We start from the raw sequence: 16348 nt of genomic DNA, 5'->3' as shown, positions 1-16348 counted from the left end.
TATGATCTCGGCTCACTGCAACCTCCGCCTCCCGGGTTCCAGCAATTCTCCTGCCTCAGCCTCCCGAGTAGCTGGGATTACAGGCGTGTGCCTCCATGCCTGGCTAACTTTTGTTATTTTTAGTAGAGATGGGGTTTCACCATCTTGCTCAGGGTAGTGTTGAACTCCTGACCTCAAGTGATCCGCCCACCTCAGCTCCCAAAGTGCTGGGATTACAGTCGTGGGTCACCGCGCCCGGCCCCTCACCACTTTTCATATTAGCTGACTGCTATAAATAGCTTCCGAATAAAAGCACCCCTTTTGTCAGTGCCTTTTTTATAAATGATCCCTTCAAAGAGCTGGCTTCTGAAAGGCCGTAAGTCCAACTTACATCTTAAAGATAGTCTCATGTGGCCACTTATGAAGACGAAAAAGAGTTGAGAAAGGATATCCCCTGCCCTACTGGAGAGGATGGACCCTGGGCCTAACCAGGAGGCAGCTACTAGAGACCTATTCCCAGAAGATGCTGACCTACCATAATCTAGAGCAGTGCTTCTCAACGGGGAGGAATGGGGATTTTGCCCGCAAAAGACATGGCAGTATCTGGGATGTTTTTATTGTCAAAACAATACTACTGGCATCTGGTGGGTAGAGGCCAGGGGTACTGCTAAACATCCTACAATGCACGGGACAGTCCCATAACAAAGAATTATCTGGTCCAAGATGTTGATTGTGGCAATGTTGAGAAAATCCTCTCTAGAGACTAAAGAAAGGAGGAGACCAGTATCGTGTAGTAGCTGCCTGTACAGCAGGAGGTCAGAACAATGCCACGACAGTAGGCACTTACCCACAATAACAGATCAAGAGATGACCTGCCTGCAAACATTTAAATAATAGTAAATAAGGCCGGGCATAGTGGCGCACACCTGTAATCCCAGCACTTTGGGAGCGCGGAGCAGGTGGATACCTGAGGTCAGGAGTTCAAGACCAGCCTGGCCAACATGGTGAAACTCTGTCTCTACTAAAAATACAAAAAGTAGCCAGGCCTGGTGGTGGATGCCTGTAATCCCAGCTGCTGGAGAGGCTGAGGCAGGAGAACTGCTTGAACCCAAGAGGTGGAGGTTGCAGTGAGCCGAGATCATGCTACTGCACTTCAGCCTCAGCAACAAGAGTGAGACTCTGTCTCAAAAAAAAAAAAAAAAAAAAAAAAAGGAAGGCCGAGTATGGTAGCTCACGCCTGTAATCCCAGCACTTTGGGAGGCTAAGGCGGGCACATTGCCTGAGGTCAGAAGTTCAAGACCAGCCTGACCAACATGGATAAACCCCTTCTCTACGAAAAATACAGAAAAAAAAAAAAAAAAAAAGCTGGGCGTGGTGGCACTTGCCTATAATCCCAGCTACTCAGGAGGTTGAGGCAGGAGAATCGCTTGAACCCAGGAGGCAGAGGTTGCAGTGAGCCAACATCGCTGCCACTTCACTCCAGCCTGGGTGACACAGCGAGACTGCACCTCAAAAAAAAAAAAAAAAAAGTAAATAGGTGACCGGCTGGGCGCAGTGGCGCACACTTGTAATCCGAGCACTTTGGCAGGCTGAGGTGGGTGGATCACCTGAGGTCAGGAGTTAGAGACCAGCCTAACATGGTAAAACCCTGTCTCCACCAAAAATAAAAAAATTATCTGGGCATGGTGCCAGGCACCTGTAATCCCAGCTACTTGGGAGGCTGAGGCAGGAGAATCGCTTGAACCTGGGAGGCAGAGATTACAGTGAGCCAAGATCGTGCCACTGCACTCCAACCTTGGTGAAAGAACAAGACTCTCTCAAAAAAAAAGTTTCATAAAGGTCTCTAGGGGGGAATATATATACACATATCTGTGTATTTGTGTGTCTATATATATTCATATACATATGTAGGGTTGAAAAGCTTTTACATCTGGGTGCAGTGGTTCATGCCTATAATCCCAGCACTTTGGAAGGCTGAGGCAGAAAGGTCATTTGAGCCCAAGAGTTTGAGGCCAGCCTGGACAATATGGTGAGACCTTATCTCTACAAAAAGTACAAAAATTAACCAGGTGTGATGTTCTGTACTTGTAGTCCCAGTTGTTCCTGAGCCTAAGGCAGGAGGATCACTTAAGCACAAAAGGTCAAGCCTTCAGTGAGCTGTGATCACACTACTGCACTCCAGCCCGGGCAACAGAGCAAGACCCTGTCTAAAGAAAAAGAAAAACTGTTTTTCCTCCATTCTCACACGACAACAATCAATACAGAAGACTTCTGTGACCAAATGTGTAGGGATTTTCCCCACCAACAGGCAAGCAATCAATTCTACAGTGGATGCCAGCCAGGAATCTTCTGATCCAATTCAATTCTGATGCTGTCCACCTGGATATAGCATCAGATACCACAGGTTGAGGGCTCAGTCTCACAAGACTATCCCCACTTCAGACACCAGCTCCCAAGTACAGGCCTCTGGAACTTCTGACCGACTGACTTCAATTGGAGTTCCCATGACCCACTCTTTAGGCTCAATTCATTTGCTAGAGCAGCTCACAAAACTCAGGGAAACACCTACTTACATTTGCTAGTTTCTTATAAAGTCTATCTTGAAGGATTCAAATTAACAGCCAGGTGAAGGGGTGCAAGGGCGAAGTGTGGAAAGGTCCTAAGCTCAGGAGCTTCCATTCCCGTAGAGTTGGGGTGCACCATCACCCCAGCACATGGATGAATTCTTGTTCACCTTCCTGTAAGCCTTCACCAGTTCAGCTGCCCAGAAGCTCTCTGTACCTAGTCCTCTTGGGCCTTTTATGGAGACTTCATTGGATAGGCATGATTGAAGCACGGACAACCGTGTCAAAATGTGATTGGTTTGTTTCTCGGCCTTTCGGCCAAGATCAAGTGCAAAATGTGATTGGACAAAAAGGGTATGATTTAATGCTAATAGACCGCGTGGGCACTGTGCACAGCCCAGCAAGGCCTGTCTGTTCAGATTCGTCTTGGCCTCTCTGTACAGCACTCCTTCCTCCTGGGTAGAGGGCAGGACCCTTTCTAAAATGGGGGTCTTATGACCTACAATCAGACAAGGTAGGTCAGAGCATTTCTTTATGCCCAGCTCCAAGATACAAAGGCGGGGGTAGATTATATTTTCAGTGTCTACGGCCTGCCTTGGAGAGAAAAAGGAGCAGATGAAAAAAGTACGAGAAGATCAGAGGGAGAGACTGTTTTCTGGGGCCTGCTTCTGAAACCTACAGCACCCACACGTTAAAAGCAAAGACGGTCCTTTACTTTGATCGCTCTGAAACACTTCCAAAGCTGCTTTAGGAACCAAGGACTAAAGAACAAATACTTTAACAAAAGATATGCTGATTGTTTAATCACTTAAGAAATAACAAGGGCTATGGGACTTATAAGCCAGGAACCATGGACAAAAACCTATATATATATATATATAATGTGTCACATATATATATACACACAGACACTTCTAGAAACTCATTTTTTTACCTAGCTTCTAAAAAGAAAAGAAAATGTTTATCATAGTTATTATGTATTTAGTTTCAGATAGCAAAGCAATTTTTACCAATCCTATTACTAACATAATTTTAGCATAATATTGTACATTTATGTAAAATGCTAAAAATATATTTTATTTATTTTGAGACAGACTCTTGCTCTGTCACCCAGGCTGGAGTGCAGTGGCATGATCTCAGCTCACTGCAGCCTCCACCTCCCAGGTTCAAGCAATTCTCCTGCCTCAGTCTGCCAAGTAACTGGGATTACAGGCAAGTACCACTCTGGCTAATTTTTCTATTTTTAGTAGAGGCAGGGTTTCACCATGTTGACCAGGCTGACCTCAAGTGAACAGCCTGCCTTGGCCTCCCAAAGTGCTGGGATTACAGGCATCAGCCACTGTGCACAGCCCAAAAATATATTTTAAAAGAGCCTCCATCCTGAGGCTTAAGCCTACAGTTGTTTGTTTTGAGATGGAGTCTTGCTCTGTTGCCCAGGTTGGAGTGCAATGGCATGGTTTCGGCTTACTAACACCTCTGCCTCCCGGGTTCAAGTGATTCTGCTGCCTCAGCCTCCCAGGTAGCTGGGATTACAGGCAATCGCCACCAGGCCCAGCTAATTTTTGTATTTTTAGTAGAGATGGGGTTTCACCATGTTGGCCAGGCTGGTCTCAAACTCCCGACCTTGTGATCCACCCGTCTCAGTCTCCCAAAGTGCTGAGTTTACAGGCAGGAGCCACCATGCCCAGCCTTACAATTTTTTTAATTAACAAATTCAAAAGCCAACTCAAACACCCAAATTCACCTAAATCTTACAGTTGTTCATACAAAAAATACTTATTACCTAAACATGTGCAAGGGACTTTGCTAGACAATAGGAATAAAAAGATCTGATGCAATTCCTTCCCTCAAAAAGCCCAGTCTCATAAGTGAAATAAACATGGAAGAACAGGAAATATGGCTAGGCACAGTGGCTTACACCTGTAATCCCAACACTGGGAGGCCAAGGTGGGTGGATCACTTGAGCCCAGGAGTTCAAGATCAGCCTGGGCAACATAATGAAACTCTGTCTCCACAAAAAATTTAAAAATTAACCAGGCAAAGTGGTGCACACCTGTAGTCCCAGCTACTTGGGAGGCTGAGGCAGGAGGATCACTGGAGCCCCAGGATGGTTGAGGCTGCAGTGAGCCATGATCGCACCACTGCACTTTAGCCTGAGTGACACAGTGAGACCCTGTCTCAAATAAATAAATTAAATAATAAATATTTTAAAAAGGAATTGCAATACAGTGGAATAAATGCTAAAAATGCCAACTCCTCTGGAGGCTCTATGGAGAGCACAAACAATGACAAGAAAAAGCAGGGACGGAATGAGGAAGGTTTCACAGGGAAGAGGAGGTGTATACCCATTTCCCATTTCTCCACTGAAGGCCGTATCACCTGCAAGTAGTCCTTACAGAACGAGACAGTACTTATCACCCAATGTCAAGAGACCAAGCACTGAATGGTCTTTCTCTGTCATGATTAACTACTGGCAAATGGCACATACTTTAGAGTTGATTGGCTAGGGTTGGGGTCTAATGTGGGGCCAAGGCCAGATGGAAGTTTTAAGAATTGAAGGCCAGGCACGGTGGCTCACACCTATAATCCCAGCACTTTGGGAGGCCGAGGAGGGTGGATCACCTGAGGTCAGGAGTTCGAGACCAGCCTGGCCAACATAGAGAAACCCTGTCTCTACTAAAAATACAAAATTAGCCGAGCGTGGACGTACATGCCTGTAATCCCAGCTACTCGGGAGGCTGAGGCAGGAGAATCGCTTGAACCTGGGAGGCGGAGGTTGCAGTAAGCCAAGATGACGCCATTGCACTCCAGGCTGAGCAACAAGAGCGAAACTCCATCTCTGGGGGAAAAAAAAAAGAAACAAGGCTGGGTGCAATGGCTCATGTCTGTAATCCCAGCACTTTGGGAGGATGAGGCAGAAGGATCGCTTGGAGCCCAGGAGTTTGAGACCAGCCTGGGCAACAGAGTGAGACCCCAACTCTATAAAAAATTATTTTTTAAAATAGCCAAGCCTGGTGGTGTGTGCCTGTGGTCCCAGCTATTTGGGAGGCTGAAGTGGGAGGATCACTTGAGCCCAGGAAGTCCAGGCTGCAGTGAGACGTGATCGAGCCACTGCACTCCAGCCTAGGTGACAGAATGAGACCCTGTCTCGAAGAAAAAAAAAAAAAGAATGGAATCTGTAGTCTTGATTTCATTAACTTTAAGCTTTGGTCTTTTGTGCAGTTCACTCTACTCTGGACTTCAGAAACAGGATTTGCAGGTTGTGTTAAAGGGAGTACACTGCACTATAACGCAAAGGCCACGAGATGGCATCCAGCCCACAGAAATCAACAGCGACTTGCTAAGTGGGCGGGGGAAGGGGAGGCGCCTTTCAGGCTAAACTGAAAGAACAATAACTGTCGAACTAATTTTTTTTACAAAGTTAATGTATTAAAAAACAGGAAAAAACTTAGAAATTCAGAACAATTCAAAAGTAAGCACAACTTAAGTAGGTATCTTAACTTATACCGCGTGTACTCCTTCCATCCGTGATGGAAGGTCTAACTTTTTAACCCTAACACACGTAGAGGCACATTTTACATTGTGACCCAGTACACACGTAGATGTGCGTACCATGCACATATATAACGTGTCACACAACACTTAATATTACTATCCATGATACATTCTGATGGTTTTTCTTTTTTTAAATGTTCAAGCCCACTCAATTTTATGACCCACTAATTTCAAGTCCATAGTTAGAAAAAAAAATACATATATATATATATATTTTTTTTTGAGGCAGAGTCTCACTCTGTTGCCCAGGCTGGAGTGCAGTGGTGTGATCTGGGCTCACTGCAGCCTCTGCCCCCTGGGTTCAAGTGATTCTCCTGCCTCAGCCTCCTGAGTAGCTGGGACTACAGGCACACGCCCCCATACCCAGCTGATTTTTTGTATTTTTAGTAGAGACAGGGTTTCACCATGTTGATCAGGATGGTCTTGATCTCCTGACCTCATGATCCGCCAGCCTCATCCTCCCAAAGTGATGGGATTACAGGCATGAGCCACTGCACCTGGCCATATATAGACATATTTTTAAGAAAATATATATTAAACATGTATAAAATCAGGGTACAACAATACCTTATCACATGTAATTTTCATTTTACTACCATTATTGTTTTGTTCATCTGTTTTAGCCATACTATTCCTTCTATTACAGGTGCACAATTTCTGTGGCACAAAAACCAGAATATCTTTACCCATTCTTTGGTTATTATAATCCCATTTCTGTGTGTTATTAATTCCTCTATGCTTCTGGTTTACTTGGTGGTTTTCGGGAGGGCCCGTTTCATTCTGAGGCTCCCATTTTTTTTCAGCTTATTTCACTAACCCAATAGCTGAATCAAGTGAAGAAAGAACATAGGCCTAAATCAGAGGACTCTGAAATGAGAAAAATGTTCCTCCTTTTACTGTGGAAGAAACAAGACATTAAGAGATTAATCCTTCACCCAACAATTGGAACTAGCTGGTTGCAGAAGCAGGCAAGATTTCACAGGTATAGACGTTCAGGCCAGCACTGCTCCTGGGTCTTTTGGTCCAGAGATGGGTTTGGGAGTCTTTTTTTTTTTTTTTTCTTTTTTTTGAGACAGAGTTTTGCTCTTGCTGCCCAGGCTGGAGTGCAATGGCCTGATCTTAGCTCACCACAACCTCTGCCTCCCAGGTTCAAGCGATTCTCCTGCCTCAGCCTCCCCAGTAGCTGGGATTACAGGCATGTGCCACCACACCCAGCTAACTTTTTTGTTTGTTTTTAGGAGAGACAGGGTTTCTCCATGTTGGTCAGGCTGGTCTCGAACTCCCAGCCTCAGGTGATCCACCTACCTCAGCCTCCCAAAATGCTGAGATTACAGGCAAGCGCCACCGCGCCCGGCCAGGTTTAGGAGTCTTTAGCATATCACTCTGCCTGCCCGGAAACCCATATGCTGGACAAAAAGACGCCATATCTACTTCAGATTGATCCCCTTAAATGAAAATAATCTCATGACACAACAGTTTCATCTAGAAGCAATGTAATTAGCCAAGGCCCCCTGAAATCCATTTGTGACTTGCCTAATGCCTACTATTTTTTTGAGACAGGGTCTTGCTGTGTTGCCCAGGCTTGAGTGTAGAGTGTAATGGTGTGATCACAGCTCACTGCAGCCTCAACATCCTGACAATCCACCCTCCTCTGCCTCCCGAGTAGCTGGGACTAAATGTGCGTGCCACCATACCTGGCTAGTTTTTTCACTTTTTGTGGAGATGGGGTTTTGCCATGTTGGCCAAGAAGTCTTGAACTCCTGGGCTCCAGAGATCCTCCCGCCTCAGCCTCCCAAAGTGCTAGGATTACAGGCATGAGCCATGACATCCGGCTCTAATCCCTACTTTTAACTCTTCTTTTCTGCTTCCCATTTTATAGTAAATTCATTATTTAGTGCCAACAGAAGGGAAAGAAAACACAAGTCAGTCAGGCACCATGGATCACGTCTGTAATCTCGGCACTTTGGGAGGTCAAGGTGGGCAGATTACCTGAGGTCAGGAGTTCAAGACCAGCCTGGCCAACATGGTGAGACCCTGTCTCTACGAAAAATACAAAAATTAGTCAGGCGTGGGAGCAGGCACCTCTAATCCCAGCTACTCAGGAGGCTGAGGTGGAAGAATTGTTTGAACCCAGGGGGCGGAGGTTGCAGTGAGCTGAGATCACGCCACTGTACTTCAGCCTGGGTGACAGAGTGAGACTCCATCTCAAAAAAAAAAAAAAAAAGAAAAGAAAACATAAGTCAATTTAGAGAGTCGATCACAACTGTAGCAAAAGTTTTATTCTTTTTTTTTTTTTTTTTTTTGAGATGCAGTTTTTCCTCTTGTTGCCCAGGCTGGAGTACAGTGGCATGATCTTGGCTCACTACAACCTCCGTCTCCCAGGTTCAAGCGATTCTCTTGCCTCAGCCTCCTGAGTAGCTGGGATTACAGGCATACACCACCATGCCCAGCTAATTTTTTTTTTTTTTTTTGTATTTTTAGTAGAGACGGGGTTTCGCCATGTTGGACAGGCTGGTTTCGAACTCCTGACCTCAAGTGATCCACCCACCTCGGCCTCCCAAAGTGCTGGGATTACAGGCGTGAGCCACCACGCCTGGCCTACAAAAGTTTTATTCTAAGAGGAAATAAACCAAATGCCCAGAATATTTCAGCCATCATTCATTCTTGTGGTTGAGGCTTGACTACATTCTGATCCATATAAATACATGCCATTAGTTAACATTTTACTTTAACAGCTGAGAAAATATGTCAGAAATGTGGCAAAGACCAAAATTCTAGACCCAGCCTTGCCTATCCCACTTATATAGTTATGAGTTAGGCTTCAGGAAGTCACTTTCCCTCTCTAAGCCTGTTTCCTCATCTGCAAAACGAAAACGTAAGTAATAATAGTACTGATCTCAAAGATTTACTGTAAGGATTAAATGAGAGTATACATTTTAGTGTCATTAGTACTGTGCCTAAGAATCCAATCAATGTGTGTTACCCACATATAAAAATGATTATGGTTACATCTTTTTTTTTTTTTTTTTGAGACAGGGTCTCCCTCTGTTGCCAAGGCTGGAGTGCAATGGTGCAATCTTGGCTCACTGCCACCTCTGCCTCCCTGGCTGAAGCAATTCTCTCACCTCAACCTCCCAGGTAGCTGAGACTACAGGCGCACACCACCATGACCAGCTAATTTTTCTATTTTTTGTAGAGTCAGGGTTTCACCATGTTGCCCAGGCTGGTTTCAAACTCCTGAACTCAAGCAATACACCAACCTCAGCTTCTCCAAGTGCTGAGATTATAGGCATTTCACCATGTTAGCCAGGCTGCTCTTGAACTCCTGACCTCAAGTTATCCACCCGCCTCGGCCTCCCAATGTAATGGGATTACAGGCATGAGCCACTGTGCCCGGCACTTATTATTATTTTTTTAGAGACAGGGTCTCACTCTGTTGTCCAGGCTGAAATGCAGTGGCACTGTCACAACTCACTGCAGCCTCAAACTCCTGGGCTCAAACAATCATCCCGCCTCAGCCTCCCAAGTAGCTGGGACTACAGGCATGTGCCACCACAACTGGCTAATTTTTTATTTTCTGTAGAGATAGGGTCTCACTATGTTGCCAGGCTGGTCTTGAACTCCTGGCCTCAAGCAATCCTCCTGCCTCTGTCTCCCAAAGTGCTTAATAGGGACCTCTTAATCATCTAATCGGTGGCCTTTTCCCAGTACTCATCCTTACAGCCTTCAGTGACACCAATGATCCCTCCACGAAAATGGCTTTGAGAGGACGGAGGGTGGTGGTGTCAAGACCTGGGAATCTGGCTGCTCTTAGAGTCCTCAAGCCAACATTTAAAAAATCCAAGGCCGGGCGTGGTGGCTCACACCTGTAATCCCAACACTTTGGGAGGCCCAAGTAGGTGGATCACTTGAGGTTAGGAGTTCAAGACCCAGCCTGGCCAACATGGTAAAACCCCATCTTTACTAAAAATACAAAAATTAGCTGGGCGTGGTGGTGGGTGCCTGTAATCCCAGCTACTTGGGAGGCTGAAGCAGGAGAATCGCTTGAACCCAGGAGACAGAGGTTGCAGTGAGCCGAGACTATGCCAATGCACTCCAGCCTGGGCGACAGAGCAAGACTGTCTCATTCTGTCTCAAAATAAAAAAAAAAAAAAAGAAAGAAATCCAACCAGCCTGGTAGCCAGCCACCTCAGCCACCCCTAGCTGAGGCACCAGATGTCCCAGCCCCAGATGAACTCGCAGATAAACAGAGCTGAGTGACCTCAGCCAATGCCACATGGAACAGAACCTCCCAGGTGAGCCCAGCCCTCCCACAGAATCAAGTATGTCTTTAGAAAGATAAACTGCACAAACTAATTGAAAATAAAGATTAAAATGTTGAAATCCCAGGGGAGATGGGTGAAACTTCGTTTCTCCAGGAGTCAAGTGCTTGGCTCCATTCAAAGAGGTGCAAGAAAGCAGACTGGATCAGAGCGAACACGGGTACCAAATGGGACGTGCTGACAGAATATTTGGGTGACCACAGAATTACACGGACATGCCCAACACAGTGTAAAGCATACTAGAATGAAGTAAACTCTTCCAAAGAAACCAGTGATAAAGACATCATCCTCAAAGACTACACATTGAAGAAGTATGGAGGCAAAAACTAAGAACTTGGTAATAAATGCCTGAAGCAAAACTGGGATCTCAGCACAGACTATTTAATATAAAACAATGTCCAACTCACAAGAGGAAGATATATGCTAGAACTTAGCAGTGCTGGTACTGGTTAAAAATTCTCTTTTATTTATTATTTTTTTTCAGATGCAATCTCACTCTGTCACCCAGGCTGGAGTGCAATGGCACAATCTCGGCTCACTGCAACCTCCGCCTCCAGAGTTCAAGTGATTCTCATGCCTTAGCCTCCCGAGTAGCTGGAATTACAGGCACCCATCATCATATCCAGCTAATTTTTGTATTTATAGTAGAGATGGGGTTTTACCATGTTAGCCAGGCTGGTCTTGAACTCCTGACCACAGATGATCCACCCACCTCAGCTTCCCAAAGTGCTCGGATTACAGGTGTGAGCCACTGTGCCCGGCCAAAAATTCTCCTTTATTCTTTAAGGGAGGACATAACACTAATAATCCAGAACCTAGTGTATATCATTTAGTTTGCTTCATCTCATCTTCTTAAAGTCCTGTATTAAAAACAACAACCTCTAGCTTTTTTTTTTTTTTTTTTAGATAAGAGTCTCAATCTGTCCCCCGAGATCTGCACGATCTCGGCTCACTGCAACCTCCTCCTCCCAGGTTCAAGCGATTCTCCTGCCTCAGCCTCCTGAGTAGCTGGGATTACAAGCACCTGTCACTACGCCCAGCTAATTTATTTTGTATTTTTAGTAGAGACAGGTTTTCACCATGTTGGGCAGGCTGGTCTCTAACACCTGACCTCGTAATTCACCCGCCTCTGCCTCCCAAAGTGCTGGGGTTACAGGCATGAGCCACCACGCCCAGCCTGACCTCTAGCTCTTATATCTGTATTGGTAGATGACAGATTTGGGGTGAAGATTCTGGTATCCAAACTTACATGAACAATTTAACAAAAAAACAATAAGCAATTTAATTTCAATCTCAGTAGAATTCAAAGAAAGGCAATTAACAAATTCAGTTTTCTTTTCTTTTTTAGGGGGGGGCAGGATTTCACTTGTTGCCCAGGCTGGAGTGCAGTGGCGCGATCTTGGCTCACTACAGCCTCAAACTCTTGAACTCAAGCGATTCTCCCACTTTAGCCTCCTGAGTAGCTGGAACTACAGGTGTGCACCATCACACTGAGAAGAGTTAGCTAGCTTTTCCTTAGGTAGACGGCAAGGTAAGGGTCCCCAGAGAGCCCCCAACCCACGGGTCAGTGCCTCATCCCCACATAACAACATAAAAAGCAGCCTGGAGGAAAAAAAATCAAGCTGCAGACACCGATAAAGGAACTAGCACAGGGCGGTGGTGTGCCTGGAGGCAAGCCCGCAGCTGCACAGATAGGAGAACCTCCAGCCCACTCAGACAAAAACTTGCACAAACCTCCGGCTCACTCAGATAAGGGAACAAGACGTGCCATAGAAAGGCCTTTGTCCTTTGTATCATCAGCGGGCTCCCAGGAAGAGGTTTCTTCTCCTTTTTCAGGCATGAACACGGTGGGCTCCAGGGGGTTCCAGTAGGCACTTTCCTTTCCTTTTTGGACTCTGAGCTCGGTCCCTGCTAACCATTTCAGCCCGTTTGGTCTGGGGCCAAGCTTTCACTTCTGATAGGTCCTGATAGGTCCCGGGTTAAGCTGAGTAGCCCCAATGAATCACCACTTCAGCTGATTGCTCCCAGACCAAGCTGAATCGCTTTCTCCAAGACAGCCCGCATACTAAGCAAATTCCTTCCCCTTCAGTCCACAAAAACCCCCAACCCCAACCTCATAGTGGCAACCCATTCAGGCCCCTCCTCTCCGCTGTGGAGAGCTTTCTTCTTTTGCTTATTAAACTTTTGCTTCAACCTCACCCTTGTGTTCATGCTCCGGAGACAAAGAACTCCAGGTACTATCTCAGACAACCAGAGATTGCTACATTTCAGTGCATTGGTGAGACTATAACACCTCGCTAATTTTTGTATTTTTTGTAGAGACAGGTTTTCACCCTGTTGCCCAGGCTGGTCTCAAACTCCTGACCTCAAGCGATCTGCCCACCTTGGTCTCCCAAAGTGTTGGGATTACAGGTGTGAGCTACCACATCCAATAGAATGTCATTTTTCACCTATCAAAATGGCAAAGATATTTTTAAAAGAAAAGATAAAATGTGGCAAAGTTGAGGGAAATTGCTGCTAAGTGAATGTGTGAAAGTGTTCTGAAGACTTACATGAAATACTTATTCAAAGCCTTCAACGTCTACCTATTTGACCTAAATACCTCACTTCATATTTTTCCAAAGAAAATAAAGGTCAAATGTTTTAGAGTATTTAGGATATTTCCTGCAACATTGTTTATAATAGCAAAAAATAAAACTCTAGAAAAAGCTTCAGTGTATAGCAACAAATGGTTAAATGTATAGTGTATAATCTTTATAATAGCATGCAGTAGGTCTTTCCCTTTTTTTTTTTTTTTTTTTTTTTTGAGATGGAGTTTCACTCTTGTTGCCCAGGCTGGAGTGCAATGGTGTAATCCCGGCTCACCGCAACCTGCACCTCCCAGGTTCAGGTGATTCTCCTGCCTCAGCCTCCCAAGTAGCTGGGATTACAGGCAAGCACCACCATGCCCGGCTAATTTTTGTGTGTGTATTTTTAGTTGAAACGGGGTTTCACTATGTTAGCCAGGCTGGTCTTGAACTCCTGACCTTAGGTGATCCTCCCACCTCGGCCTTCCCAAAGTGCTGGGATTACAGGCATGAGCCACCATGCCCAGCCTCAGTAGGTCTCTTAACTCCACTTAACACCTTCACAAAATTCCCCAGGGCCCATCCCTCCCCATTAGCCACCTCCCATCATGTCATAGGTGGATATGCAAAATGCTGTACCGAAAGGCCAGGTAGATCTCAGAATGGCATCACAGCGTGGAGAGACAAGCTACTACTAGTACAACACATGCTTGATTCCATGAGTTCAGCTGCATGCTTCCAAGAGATAGTTGTGTTTGCTCCTGTGACTATTTCATGCCAGAGGTGCTTATTGACACTGTGATTTAAACATTACATAAACTAATATTTACAAATTGTTTGAGAAGACATGGTCTTACTCTGTCACCCAGGCTGGAGTGCAGTGGCATGATCATAGCTCACTGCAGACTCAAACTCCTGGACTCAAAACAATCCACTCACCTCAGCCTCCTAAGTAACTGGGACTACAGGTGCACACCACCATGGTCGGCTAACTTTTTAACTTTTTGCACAAAGAGGGTCTTGCTATGTTTCCCAGGCTGGCCTCAAGCGATCCTCCCACCTCAGTCTCCCAAAGTGCTGGGATTACAGGCATGAGCCGCCACTGTGCCTGGCCTAAAATTTTTTTGTTAAAAATGCTTCCCACCAGTCGGGGGCAGTGGCTCACTGGTCTGTAATCACACGACTTTGGGAGGCCGATGTGGGTGGATCACCTGAGGTCCGAAGTTCGAGACCAGCCTGGCCAACATGGTGAAACCTTGTCTCTACTAAAACTACAAAAATTAGCTGAGCATGGTGGTGCACACCTTCAATCCTAGGCACTCGGGAGGCTGAGGCAGAATTGCTTGAATGCGGGAGGCAGTGGCTACAGTGAGCCAAGATTGTGCCACTGCACTCCAGCCAGGGCGACAGAGTGAAACTACATCTCAAAAAAAAAAAAAAAGAAAGAAAGAAAGAAAGGCCGGGCACAGTGGCTCACGCCTGTAATCCTAGCACTTTGGGAGGCTGAGGTGGATGGATCATGAGGTCAGGAGTTCGAGGCCAGCCTGACCAACATGGTAAAACCCCGTCTGTACTAAAAGTACAAAAAAAAATTAGCTGGGCATGGTAGTGTGCGCCTGTAATCCCAGCTACTCTGGAGGCTGAGGCAGGAGAATCACTTGAACCCAGGAGGTGGAGGTTGCAGGAAGCAGAGATTGCACCACCGCACTCCAGCCTGAGTGACAGAGGGGGACTGTCTCAAGAAAAAAAAAAAAAGCTTTCCACCTAATTCTGAGGCAGAGCCAAGTTTGTGACCACTAATAAAAAACCCACAGTAAATATTACCTCCTTGGGAGCACCTTTTTCAGAGATTATTTTTTCTTCTATGTAGCCTGTCTTGTATCTTCTGAACTTGATCAAGTTACCTTCCTGTCAATAAAGAGACGGTCTTGACCTCAGATTAATGGGAATGCCTCTCTTGGGCTTCCTAGGTGACACTGTGTTATTAGGTATGACCTCCCTCGCTCTATTCCTTGAAAGCAGTACAGGTACTGGGCAGGGGTGCCCTGGACCCACGCTGCCTGGTTTTGAATCCCAGCACCTCCACGTGTTATGTATCAGACCTTGGCAAGGTACTTAAGCTCTCCGTGCTTCAGTTTCCTGAGTGGCCTAACCCTGAGAGGGGGTTACAGAACCTGCCCATTAGTGTTGATTGGAAGAAGTAAAGGCGCTCACACCTGCCAAGTGCTGAGGATAGTGCCTACCTATCACATGGCAATGCTCCATAAGCATAAGCGGCTATTATTGTGGTTCCTATTTTGTTTAATCAGATATGTCCTGCCTAGCCACTAGCAGAATGTGCTAAATAGCTGTCTGGTGAATGAAAGAATGACCAAATGGTCCTGTTTCCTCATCTAGATCATCTCTAAACACCACCTCATGGTATGGCTTCAGACCTAAAGCTTCCCACAAATCTTTACAGATGCAGTATCTTTTGTTAAATCCCTTCATCCCAACTTGTCATCAACCCTCTGACAACAAATGCTGGGAAATAGAGGGAAGCAAAGGAATCATGTACGGTTGATGGGATTTTATACAACACAGAGGAATTGGTTCGGCTTAAAGAATGTCATCCAAATGCCCTGGCAGGAAACCTTGTGTACTGACAGTTCCAATGTGTGTAAGAAAAGAAGGCATCCAATGGCATAAAAAGGCATTCTGGCCGGGCGCGGTGGCTCACACCTGTAATCACAGTACTTTGGGAGGCCGAGGCAGGAGGATCAGCAGGTCAAGCGATGGGGACCATCCTGGCCAACATGGTGAAACCCCGTCTCTACTAAAAATACAAAAATTAGCTGGGCATGGTGATGCCCACCTGTAGTCCCAGCTACTTGGGAGGTTCAGGCAGAATAATCGCTTGAACCCGGGAGGTGGAGGTTGCAGTGAGCCGAGATCGCGACATTGCACTCCAGCCTGGTGACAGAGCGAGACTCAGTCTCAATCAATCAATCAATAAAGGCATTCTGTCCTCAATTTTTTTTTTTTTGAGATGAAGTCTCGGTCTGCCGCCTAGGCTGGAGTGCAGTGGTGTGATCTCAGCTCACTGCAACCTCCACCTCCTGGGTTCAAGCGATTCTCCTGCCTCAGCGTCCCAAGTAGCTGGGACTACAGGCACCCACCACCAAGCCCAACTAGTATTTTTGTATTTTTAGTAGAGATGGGGTTTTACTGTGTTGGCCAGGATGGTCTTGATCTCCTGATTTCGTGATCTGCCCACCTCAGTATCCCAAGGTGCTGGGATTACAGGTGTGAGCCACCATACCTGGCCTCTCAATTTTTTTTTTTTTTTAAGCAGATGGGAGGCAACATAGTAGGTTCATAA

This window comes from Aotus nancymaae, unplaced genomic scaffold (genome assembly GCF_030222135.1).
Source record: "Aotus nancymaae isolate 86718 unplaced genomic scaffold, 86718_ANA_hifiasm-v0.15.2.pri h1tg000058l, whole genome shotgun sequence".
NCBI classification, from domain to species: domain Eukaryota; kingdom Metazoa; phylum Chordata; class Mammalia; order Primates; family Aotidae; genus Aotus; species Aotus nancymaae.
The sequence above is the reverse complement of the archived record's forward strand: the minus strand, read 5'-3'. Positions refer to the sequence as shown.